This window comes from Taudactylus pleione, unplaced genomic scaffold (assembly GCF_031769625.1).
Source record: "Taudactylus pleione unplaced genomic scaffold, aTauple2 ptg000245l, whole genome shotgun sequence".
NCBI lineage: Eukaryota > Metazoa > Chordata > Amphibia > Anura > Myobatrachidae > Taudactylus > Taudactylus pleione.
The window spans coordinates 2,210,470-2,223,598 of record NW_028284647.1 but is presented as its reverse complement, the minus strand read 5'-3'; positions in this window follow the sequence as shown (position 1 = coordinate 2,223,598).

Sequence of the window (13,129 nt, the reverse complement as noted above, 5' to 3'; positions counted from 1 at the left end):
AGGGGCATTACTGTGTGGTATAATGTGTAAGGCATAATTGCCTACTCTCCCTGAAGATGTTCTGGAGTACATGGGTCGGTACTATGCCCAGGTGGAGTCCTATGGGAGGGGACACGGAGATGCAGCCACTTGTGGTCTGTTAGTGGACTCACCATGGAGCATCTATTCGGTCTGCTGGTATTCTCCTACTGCGGCTTCTTGCTGGGTGTGTGGATCACCGATACCTTGGGTGCACCCAACATGGTGGAGGTATTATGGTTGGTTGGTGACCAGACAGGTTCACAGGTTCCATATAGAGCACTGTGTGACTAGCTTGCAGCTGCTACCATGGTGGTTGCTGGGTTCTCTAACTTGTGCTGCAGCAGAGCACTCTGATACTCGATGAGTCCATGTACTTCCGGGTGCTCGGGTCACACAATGTGCTGGCTGCTAATCACGTGATTCCAGCTCTCTCTCTGCCCTGTGACGGTAGGAGGGACAATTACTAAAAATGACTGAATAGGGGTAGTGCGATGTGCCCCAATGCATTCTGGGTGAAATGCGTTGGTGCACATCACACTACCCCCATTCACCCATTTTGAGTAAATCTCCCTCCTGCTGCCACAGTGGAGAGCAGTACTGATAATTTATTCTATTGCCGCGGCCACTGGAATGTGTACTGAGTTGCTCACCGGTTGCATCTCTAATGCGCTGCTTGCGTGCAAAGACGGACAATCAGTTGCACATCTGTCGGACCATCAAACTTCTTAACAACCCTGTGGCCTATGATTTGGTTATGCCCTCCCCCCCTCCTCTCAGTACCCGGGGTCTTGATTGTATCCAGGACTCTTATTACGAATAATGAGGCCCAGGACAGATGGTGAACCTGACCCCTAATCCGCCACACACCACAGCAGGGTAGTAACTGTGCCCAGGATAGGAGTCCTGTTGTCTCCCATGGTGGCCTAAATTACAGCTACCTCTTCATAGTGCCATTGAGATATTCTGCAGGGCAGGGGGATACCAGGGGGTGGCCAAATCTGGGTGGCGTGGCCGTGTCCCCTTAGAAGACAGTGAATGGCAAATACTAGGACATTTCTCCCGTCTCCTCAGATAACACCAGGCCCGGGTAATGAAGAAATTGTGACACAGATAAATGACAACACATTCTGGGGACATACAATTCTTGAAGAAGATTGACCATGACCAGTAGCATCACTAGAAGGGCTGCAAGGGGTGTGGACCGCACTGGATGTCACCCTCCGAGTGATGTTACTGTGTAGTGCCCGGCCCCCGGTCACTGAGAAGGAACCGGCAGTGGAGGGAAAGTCCCTGGGACAGCCAGACATCTCCGGGAGTGCTGTGCAGACCCCCAGAGTAATGAAATCGGCCCATCCCATCATGGTCCCAGTTCAGACTTGCACAACTTTGATGCATGCAGAGGATCTATTGTGCGCATCGGGTGACACCACTGGCTATGACCACCATTATTGTATGGTGTGTGGTCACCACTAGGAGCAAGTGGAGATACTTACAATGGAAAAACATGCCCACACTGGTCATGGCAACCCGAGTGCCGGCATCTTTTCCTAAGTTAATTCCACCTTGAGCCCAACATCAATTTATACCGAAGTTTTCAGGGGAAGCACTCATAATAATTTGTTTTCACAAATCTTGGGGGACAAGATACAAACTACCGGATGCATTAAAGGCAAAATCGACGGAAGATTTACAGGAAGGTTAAAGAGGCGCCTGTGTGTGGAAATATTTAAAAAAATGTGTTTCAGCGTAACCCTCCGTCTCACTGAGGAATAGCGCAGGAGAAAGGAGGAGCCTCAGCACCAGATCCAGGGACTGCGCAGGTCTCGCGCCAGATGTGTTTGCAATTCTGGCAAATGTCAGAAGGACGAATGGGCCAGTCCTAGCAGCTCTGCCATCCTGTGCTCTTTCTCTATTTCGCATGCGCGATCTGATGTCATGAAGCCACATTGCGCAGCCACATACTGGGGTAGCTGCTCGAAGATGGGGGCGTAATATGAGGCCACACCCCCGCAAATCATGACCACACCCTCTTTGATGTGCAGGGAGTGAATGCCAGGGGCCGATTGTTAGCCTCAGTCCATGCTTGATCACCGGTATTTTGTGACAGTGACTGATGAGTACTGTTGATGCTGCAAATGACCCCAAATAAAAACTTTTTATATAGTATCAATTGTTAAGCTGCCACGGACTCGCCTTAGTGATATCTGCTCCACGTCTTGCTCCATTCTGCACATTTCCTTAGTTGCCTCCTTCCCTAACCATTAAATCTCCAGACCAGGGGCAGATTTAGGGGTCAGGCCGCCCTTATTGGTCCTTCCCCGGTCTTCTTGAAAGAATCTGCCCCCTCCAGCCACCTATTTTTATGCCCTGTCACAACTTCTGTCGTGGGCTAAGAACCTCATCCTGAATTCCACATGTGAACGCTACTGAGACTTTCCCTGATATGAACCTATTCTTCCGGGCTCCTGATACTCCCCCTGATGGATTATGGGGGATATAAGGCCAAATGTAATAGGGTGAGAGTCTAGAAAATGTGAGAGTTTAGCAGTAACACTTTTTAAACTGACTCAATGTAACAGAGTCCGAGAACATGGAAACTAAAATGTTTTTAGACTCCAAAAACTCTCACGATTTAAACTCTCATCCAGATGTTTTCCCATTGTTAAGATTAAAACCCGACCAATGTGATCGAGTTACTGCTAAACTCTCACCCTAATACATATGGCCCCTATTCTTTGTTCTGTAGCCGGGGATGAATTGGGGAGCTGGAAAACTCTGCTGTGGCGCCCCTAGTTACGTGTCTCACATGCCTATTTGGAAATCTACTATTGCACTAGGCCCAGTACCCTGTTCGGAATCGGTATGTAATGCTTAGCCACCAGATCAAATACCGACAGCGTCCACCTGATGGGTCGAAATCCCGACACCTCAAGGCAAGTACCCTAACCCTGCCCTCTACCCCCCTAACCATCCCTTAGGGGTGCCTAACCCTAATCTCCCCCTCTAGTGCCTAACCCCCCCCACACACTAAACCTAACCCTCCCGGGGGGGTGCCTGACGCTAAACTCTCCCCTAGTGCCTAACCCTAACCCCCCCCTTCCCCTAGCCTAACCCTAACCTTCCCTGGGGGAAGGGCGGGGTGCCTAACCCTAAGTCCCCCCGGGGGTAACTAAACATGCGCTCGCGAGCGGGTCTGAATCAGGCCCACAGTTCTAATGTATTTCGCTCGAGATCAGCTCTATTGCATTTTTCTTGTATCTATGATTGTTGCTTGTAGATCCAGAGATTATATTACCAATAATAGAAAACAAAAGTTAAACTATTTAGGGATCAAGTAGTAATCAGAGCTCTAGGAACATTCACTGTATAATTATGTATTTGCTAAAATAAACGCTTACATTCATAGCGTAAGTTAGAGGCTGCACTTGTGGAAATTAAATTTTATAGGCTTTAAAATTCACCATGACGTTGTGGGCTGGCCAACCCAGCGCATGGAAACATGCATGACTACTTGCCGGTCTTTGGAGACACCTCCAACAACTGATCTATACGACTTTTTAAATTTGTCACCGCTTGGAATTAGTTCCATTTAAGCATTTAAATAATCATTAACGAGAATGAACGCCAGGACTGTCTTTATGCTTTTGAGGTTTTTTTTTTTTTTGTTCATTTTTTGCAAAGTGTGCCTAAATGTGTACAACAGTACAGCTGGGGTGTACCTCTTCTACGTTTAGCAAAGATCGCCTTCTCTCAAACCTTTATAACTTCATGATTGGTGCAAACTTGATGTTTTACGGTTTGCAGTAATATGCACATCTAAGCAAATCAAGGCACGTTGGTGCACAAGTAGGTGCAGAATGTCGCCAAAAAACAGTTTGCATCGTACTTCAGTAAGTTTACACGTCATAAATAGCATTTAAAATGTTAAGAGGTACCCATCATTTACATACAAATGAGGCAGTCATTTTGTAGATTCAAGCAGTATTTGAAATTCAGCCTATCAATTCAGGAGAAGCTAATGTTACCAATGAGGTACGAGGCACAGAGTGGCATTTACTCATATCATATCTTGATAATGGTGGCATAGAAAATCTGCCAATATATTGGAAGACTAAATGCCATTGAGTGGGAGAGTTAGGCACTAAGGGGAGGTTAGGGTTAGGCTGTGGAGGGGAGGGTTGGGTTAGGCACTAGGGGGAGGGGGAGGCTTTGGGGAGGCTAGGTTAAGGCTGGGAGGTTAGAGTTAGGCACTAGAGGGAGGGTTAGGCTTGGGGAGGGTAGGGTAAGGCTGTGGGGGCTTAGGGTTAGGCACTAAAGGAAGAGATTAGGGTTAGTGATAGGAAAAGAATACATACTGGAACACTAGAGAATAAGAGGTATGCGTAGGAAATGATGGTCATGTGACCACTGGGACCTGGAATAAGCGATGGAACTGCTATAGTGGTCAGGATTAGGTAAGTGACTGTTGGGCCACCAGAAATGTCGACATTAACATTTCTTCATTGTCTACATGGTCATTGTGAACATTATGCTAATGTCAACATTCTCATGTCGTCATTATGACTGTTGACATAGCATACCACGCAACACAAGTACAATGGAGGCTTCAATTTTATGGCTCAGTACTAATGAGAATATTAATTTAGAACTAATGACTCAAATAATGTTTATGGAGTGCCCAGTGGCATAACTAGGATATTTGGAGCCCAGGGCAAATTTGAAAATTGACCACCCCCCCCCCACTATGTGCGCGTGCTCTACAAAAAATGGGCGTGGTCACAAGGGGCGTGGCCACTGAAAAATGGGGCGTGTCAACATGACACACACCCATTTCTTGTCCTGGGAACATTTCTTTCCATTTGTACCTTAATGCAGTGCCCCTTATACAGTCCCCCCTATGCAGTGCCCCTAGTAGTGGTCCCCCTTATATAGTACCCCCAGTATACAATGCCTCCAGTAGTGGTCCCTCTTATGCAGGCCCCCAGTAGTGATCCCCCATATCAGTGCCCTTTACACAGTTCCCCCTGTAGTGGTCCCCCTTATGCAGCCTGCCATTAGTTCCCCTTATACAGTGCCCCCAGTAGTTGTCCCCCTTATGCAGGCCCCCAGTAGTGTCCCTTATACAGTGCCCCCAGTAGTTGTCCCCCTTATGCAGGCCCCCAGTAGTTATCCCCAAAATGCAGTGCCCCCTGTAGTGGTTCTCCCTTTTCAGTGCCCCCTGTAGTGGTCCCCCCTGTGCAGTGCCCCCAGTAGTAAGCCCCTTATATAATGCCACAGTAGGAGTCCCCCTTGATGCAGTGCCCCAATAGTAGCCCCCCCCCAGTAGTGGTCCCCCCCAGTAGTCCCCAGTAGAGGTCTCCCCAATGCAGTGCCCCCAGTAGTATCCCTCCCAGTAGTAGCCCCCAGTAGTGGTCCCATCCCCCCCATGAAGCAGTGCCCCCAGTAGTAGTCCCCTCCTTACCCCCCCCCCCGATAAATACACACTGAAATTAAAAAAAATAAATATATTCTTACCTGAACCCACGCTGCCGTCCGCACGTCAGTCCTCCTGGGCTGGCATGCTCTGCATTATGACGTCTCTCCCATTATCCACTGCAGGAGCCAGCTCTTGCAGTGGGCGCTGCGGCTGCAGCAGTCAATGAGAGTCTATCTGACTCTCATTGGCTGCTGTTTAACACACACATCGCCGCCAGCGCTGGCGGTGATGTGTGTGCTTCAGAAGCAGCAGCAGCCAATGAGAGTCTCTCTGACCTCATTGGCTGCTGATTCACACACACATCACTGCCACTCGGCAGTGATGTGTGTGCAGTAGCAGCAGCAGCCAATGAGAGTCTGACTCTCATTGGCTGCTGGTTAACACACACATCGTCGCCAGCGCTGGTGGCGAGGTGTGTGTCAGCACAGCCTGAGCCCGCCCACCTCCCACCCCCCTCTTAGCGCTATTGGGCAAGCGCTCAGGGTGAGGGAAGGGGCTCAGCTGTGCAGCACAGGACCGGCGCTGGGAAGCCTAGTGCCGGTCCTGTGTAAATGTGTAGCTCACTGCGGTCGACGCTACACTGGCTAACTAGGGCGTGCCGGTACCATGGTCCAGCGGCACACACACACACCCCGCGCCGCTGGTCCCACGGCGCCCAGGGCACGTGCCCCACTTGCCCTGCCCTACTTACCCCACTGCAAGTGCCTAAGTGATGTCATTTTTTCTTAGTGAATGGATAGGCTGTATTCTAATTAATATTTGTTTGGCCTAATGTCCTTCTTTCACAAATATATGAGTCACAGCCAGTCATGTATAGCTCTGCTAGGATGATACTAAAATAACCTAAAGTGTTGTCATCTGTTGTCATCTGTTGTTGACTAAAAATAATAATCTTTTTTTGTATTGAAAATAAATTTTACAACCTCTTTTACACTGTGTCCTGGAGTACCGAAATGCGTAGGGGCATTCGGTATGAATAGCCGGCTGCCACATGACCGGCGTTTCAATTCCCGGCTGCGGCAGCCAGACAAAACAGCAGAGCCCGGCAGCGGAAGCCCGAAAGCGCTGGAAATCCTGATCGTCCCTAAGGTAAGTACTTACTAACCTAACTCACCCCCTAACCATAACCCTCCTTAGGGGTGCCTAAAAAAACCTCCCCCCAAGTGCCTAACCCTAACCTCCCCTATCTAAGTGCCTAACTCCCCCTTCCCCGCTGCCTAAACCTAAATCCCCCGGGGTGGTGCCTAACCCTAAGTCCCCCCCGGGGGTACCTAACCCTCCCTCCCCCTAGCCTAACCCTAACCCTCTCGGGGGGGTGCCTAACCCTAATTCCCCCCTGGGCGCCCTAAACCTAACCGTCCCCCCCAGCGGCTGTCCGTTCACGGCGCCCGGCATCCCTTCGATCGGGATGCCAGGTGCCTTTCTCCCGGCGCCGGGAAAATGACAGGTGTCTAGATTTTAGACGCCGGTCATTTATCCCTAGGCGGGATAGAGGATTTGGGAAGCCGGTGGTCGGGATTGCGGCCGCAGGCTTCCTACATGTATCCCGCATAGGGTCATGGACAGACACATCTATCTATATAAAATGTATTGTTTTTTTGTCATCTTGTTGCATCACAGCAAATCAGAGCATATACAATGCATATAAAATCATGCTGTAAAATCCTTTCAATTATATTAAGTATGAAAAATAGACACCTTGTAATGCTAATGACTTCCATGCATAGGTTAAATAAATAAAGAGGAACCAGTTTTGCATTAAATATTTATCTATTTTGATATTTTCTCCCTGTATGGTTTTGTTTACACAAACTAGATGCATTAAAGATTAACACGAACAGGATATTTCCAGAATTCAACATTTTAGATATATTTGTACAGAGAAAACATGAGAGAAGAGAACAAAGACAAGTGAGAACTTAAAAAGCAATAAAAACAAGCTGCAAACAAAAGGAGTCAGTGCAAAGGTCATCAAGGTAATATGACCTCTATCCACTGGAAAGTAACGATTTAAGTACAAAATAAATAAATAAATTTATTCATGAAGCAAATAAATTGATTACTGAATCTCCATAAAGACAAATTTAATTCGTATCGACATCCTGTTAGACAATTTTGTTTTGATATCTATTTAAACAAATGTAAAATATAACTCTCAGGTGGGTTACTACCACGAAACCTCCATATAATACACGTGATGTTAATACAGTATATGAATAAATCTTTTACAAAAAATATGTATAAACACTGAGTATTGATATTATTGCTTATAACTGGTGATTTCTGATGTCATCACTTTAGTATTCATTAGGAAAACATGTATAATAATGAAAGATCTCACAACTGTTTATAATTATGGCTATTCAAAGTTAGCTCAATCTCCATCCCCTGTTTTTATGGTGTATATACTGTGTGTATGTATATATATATATATATATATTTTTTTTTTTTGATTGGAGAAATTAAATAATTACCACGGGAAGCCAGATGTCACAGAAAGAAAGGCTGAAATGATTAAGAATTTATTGCATTATTATTAACTGTAATTGTGGTTATTTTATATTTTTTCAGGTTGTTTCAAGCAAACAAATTAATAAATAAAAATTTCATAAATATGTAATATTAGGATTTAAGATGACAAATAAGTTACATAAAAAACAGAACACCATAAACTGTATTATTGGGATTTAAGATTACAAATTATTTCACATAAAAATTAATGATCTGCCATTTATTGATCACCAATGTTTAATGGATCAAACAAAGATAACGAGTTCTCTAAATGTTTCCATAACACTACTTCTTTGTTTTCACTGCATCGATCTTGTGTTTTCTTCTGCAAAATCATCTCAAACGGCCCAATTTTTGTAAAGCGGGGACCGACTGATACTTGTTTCTGAATATCAAGAGGGTAAAATGTGTTTTAAAATAAAGGTATAAAAATAGTCATTACTGTTCCCGTCTGTCAGATTTCTTGGCAGCTTGAGAACTGGAAAGATATTATTTTCTGTGTATGTGACAACACCAGAGGATCATATTATTAGATGTTTTATTAGATTTATTACCTTTAACATATGTGCTTAGATCTCTCCTGTACATATTTATAAAAATAATAATAATAATAATAATAATAATGATTGGTGTACACATGTAATCAGTGATTGATTCTCATCGTCTGTGCCTGTGTATATAATGGATGCATGGAAGACGAAATGCATACTTCTATTTAGACATGTCCCATTGCTTAAAGCTATAGTATAAGTGATAGATTGTCTGTGTATAGGGTAATAGGACACAATCTTGGAGGAAAGAAATGACTGTGTAAAGCTGGGTAACATTTTCCATCATCCATCTGAGAAGAGTCTGAATGATAAATTGCAGCTATATATTGTTTTCTCGAACAACGGAATGGAAGAGCAGTGTCCCCGAGTATGTCACTCTGGGTCTGAATCAAAGCTGCCGGCTTTATCGACGCCGAACGCAAGCAGCCAATGTATTCGGTCTGCCCATGTGTTGGAGTCGCAATGCACACGTGCCCCGATGGTTGCTGCTGGAGGACACTGAGGGTGTGGAATTTCATTGGACGTTTCTGGGGGGTAAGCCAGACACGGACGTGCCACGGGTCAGCATCTGCGGACTTTTCTGTAGTTGCACTGATTTCGGCTGTCATGTAAGATCGGCATTTTGCGCCTTCATAGGGTGGGTGCAGTGTATCATGGCGCGACTGATGATGCGAATTTAATGTGCACAGTGGTGGATTAGTGCAGTAGCCGGCGGGCGTCTCTGTACGAGTCCCATAAGGCTCATCTCTGAATAAAGCCCTGAAATGTAACCTAGTCTCAGGAAGCGAAACTCAAGATTGGAATTTATTTTAAAACAAATGTGTATATTTTTCTTTGTAAATTGTTATAATGCTCCTGATTTGTTTTTCACGCCATGTAGGAGTGTCATTGGAACACACTAGAAGAGTAAGATTTATCCTAGGAGGATGCAAGTGTCCACTTCCATCACGCAATCTTAGAGGTAACTAAGAAAAAGTCAATATTTTAAACAATAAACTACTGTATATAAACCTCTATAAACTCTCATATTCTTAATATTATGAGGACATCAATATTCTATGGCTTCTAATACTACTATAATTAGTTGTAGGAAGTGCATTATTTCATATATATAATATCATACTTGCCTAGTCTCCCGGAATATCTGGGAGACTCATGAATTTCAGGGAGTTCTCACTGACTCCCAGGAGAGGAAGGAACCCTACCGAACCAGGCCTACTTTCCTAGTAAAATGGATGGGGGTTTTCTGATGTGATTCATTGGGATATGCGGCATCATGGATCCGCCCCTGCGGTGTGAGGCATCAGGAGTGCCTATGGCTATATGAGACTTTGCAGCCTATGACAGCTTATGTGGGCAGACCTATAATGATTTAGCAAAAATAATCAATTTGATAATGGTCAGTAGTGAAAACACTGGTATTGCAGGGGGTGTGGGTGCTACCAATGGCGCTTTATCTGCTGCTAGACCCCTGCTATGTTCTGAAAATGCATGTGGATCGGTGTATGTACAAACAAAAGCCTTTTTGGGATGTTCATTTTCTCTAATAATAGCTATAACAGGTAATTTCAGCTAAAACTTCCTTTTAAATTGCACAATGTAAACAGTTAGAATAACAATGATTAAGCATTTTAATAGCGTAATCATTATAAGATTATAAGAGCTAAAACACATACATAATGTATAATAAAAAGTCTGACCAGGATGAGCAGTAAAATATTTTATAGGGCTCTGGATTATGCAGAGACAAAAAATAGTGGCCCAAATGATTGGCAATACAGGTGCTTCCACATGTTTCACAAGTTGTACATGTCAATTTACTCTGAAATATAGGTTTCATAAACAAGCAATGATAAAATGTCTTTGCCATAAAACCCAATTCCTTCACTTCTGCCCAGAGATTTGTAAAGAGATTATGACAAATCTAAATTTGCTGCATGCTACAGAATCTATGCTGTAAAGTACCAGGTACAATGACCTACTGTATATAAACATGCATCTTCTCCTCTTCTGCAGAAGATCCTCTTTGTGTTCTTTTAAATGTAATAATAATTACTTTGCAGCTATCAGGATATAGAGAATATTGTCCTAATAAAAATACACCTTCATAGATTCATACTGAAATATGTTAAAATGTAGAAATCAGTTTAAAAACGCCACAAAATTTGATTCCTGTGGCTCCATTGTATTTGTAATTTTTTAGGAAATTCTTTGTAAATATTTTATCTGTGCTGTTGGTAACATGGTAGGTGGTCCAAACTAATGCAAACCTTTTAAATATTATTTTAAACTTTTAAGACATCAGGAATTATTGTCAGAAGATTTGCTAATAAATAACATGCGTATGTGGATTGAAAAGAAAAGACAGGTGTAGGACAGAAATGTTATAATATATATACAGTATGTAATCTTCCCCAGACAGTGGCCTTCTGGGTAGCACCCTTGGGACCTCCAATCGCCACATAATAAAAATGTAAAAACAAGGTTGGCAGCACCTGGCCAAATTAGGCATCAAACATAAACATCTAGTTTATCAGTAAGAACTGATACAGTATCACACTCTGAATTATAGAGTCCCTGATCTCTAGAAAATATCACCAATTATAAGCGTCACAGAATGTAGAGGCAGCCATTTCCGGGCTGGCCCAATATTCATGAGACTGTAGCCTATCAGGTCACTAGGAACCAGGATTATTAGTTTCTATTTGATTGATGCATCATAGTGGTCCAGCCCACAACATGGCTGGATGGGGGTGTGGATCCCTGTAAAGTCATCAACTTGCTATCACTGGAAGAACTGGTGGCTGAATACGTTATAAAAACAACATAAATTAGCTTAGGAGGTTGATAAATGTTAATGACAGACCCTCACGAAAATGACTTTAGACTAATTAAAGGAACAGCAACTGAAAATAACTTATAAATGTCTAATATAATGAAGTGTTGATGGTTTAAAGCTCCTGAAGTTAGTTTGCTTTTTCTTAATGAAAAAAAACTAGAACAGCAATTTGCAACCTCCTGGAAATATTTACAAGACATAATTTTTCTTTTTAAAGCAAACAAATGACTAAAATACAAATTTGGACAGAACTAACAAGGTACCATTTTACAGTGCTCTTTAAACATATGTTCACAGATGTTCCCAGCTATAGTTCTCAAGACAGAAAACAAAAACATATTTCCACCACTTTGCAATTTGCCAACTTTGTACCAGTAAATGTATGCACTCAGTTTAAAAACATTGTCTACGTACTGTACTTAAGGTTTAACAAACAACAAATAAATAAAAAACAATACATTGAATTTAATAGGAAATCTGTATTGAACAACAGCAGAATGTCACCCAGATATAACAGTGATAAGCAAACCATGATATGTTTGGTTGCTCTCAGACCCGGTATTGTTACACTCTAATATACGTAGCACCGATAGTGTGTTCTGGCATCTCCCCATTGACGATTTAGCGTTATTTCATGTTCTACAGTACTAATGTCCTGCCTGTTACTCTAAATGAGGTATATTACACCCAATACCTTTGTAGCACCACTGTGGTCTGAAATGTGTACAATAGATATTTTTATTTTATTGGAATTTGTTGTTCTGCTTTTTGTATAGTACAGGTTCATAAGTGCTGCAGATACAGAATTTAAACGGAGCAATATGGTCATTTTAACATAATTTTCAAAACATTCAGAGATGTAAACAAATGAGGGTAACATAAATACAGTTAGACACAATTCCACATGGATTCTGCTTGTTCTCTTACACATTTAGATGTATGTATATACTGTATATATTTACATATATACATAAAAGTGCAGTGTTATTTCAGTAATGAATAGAGACAGACATAGATAGATGATAAAAAAACAACACAAAGCCTAAAAAATGAAGAACTGATTGTACTTAGCCAGTGTTCCCCTTGATGGGAAGCACAGCACACGAGACAACAAATATTATTAATTAAAAATAAGGATCAAGCTAAGCTGTGAAAAAAATAGAACTAAAATCAATATTTTAATCTTATGAGGCAGGAGAAAAACAAATTCTCAATTTTGATTTTAAACCACCTGGTTATTCATTGACTTGTTTATTCCAGCTCATTCAAATATTTAATACATTTATACAGTCATATATATAATATATATATATATAAACAACTTACTGTATAAATTATTTAAATATTTGAATGAGCTGGAATAAAAACATATATATACACACAGTATATATATATTTATATATTTTTTTTAGGTTACTCCAGCTAATTTAAATTATTTATATAGTCAACTGTGTTTTTTTGTTATATTTCACCAGAATTCATAATAGAATGATTTCCAAACATTGTTATTCATTTTACTAATGCTTTGTGATTGGACAATATTTAATTCATTAAGTAATCTGCAGCGGTAAGGGTTAAACGTTGAAGCAAAGTAACAGTTAGCGAGAGTGGTGATGGCAGCCTTCCAGGTTCTGTTGTAGTGAATCGGGAAGGAGATGGATCTGAAAGCCTAGAATTCTATCTTTTCAGTGTGAAATGACAAATACCAGCCAGCATGTTTAAATTATATAT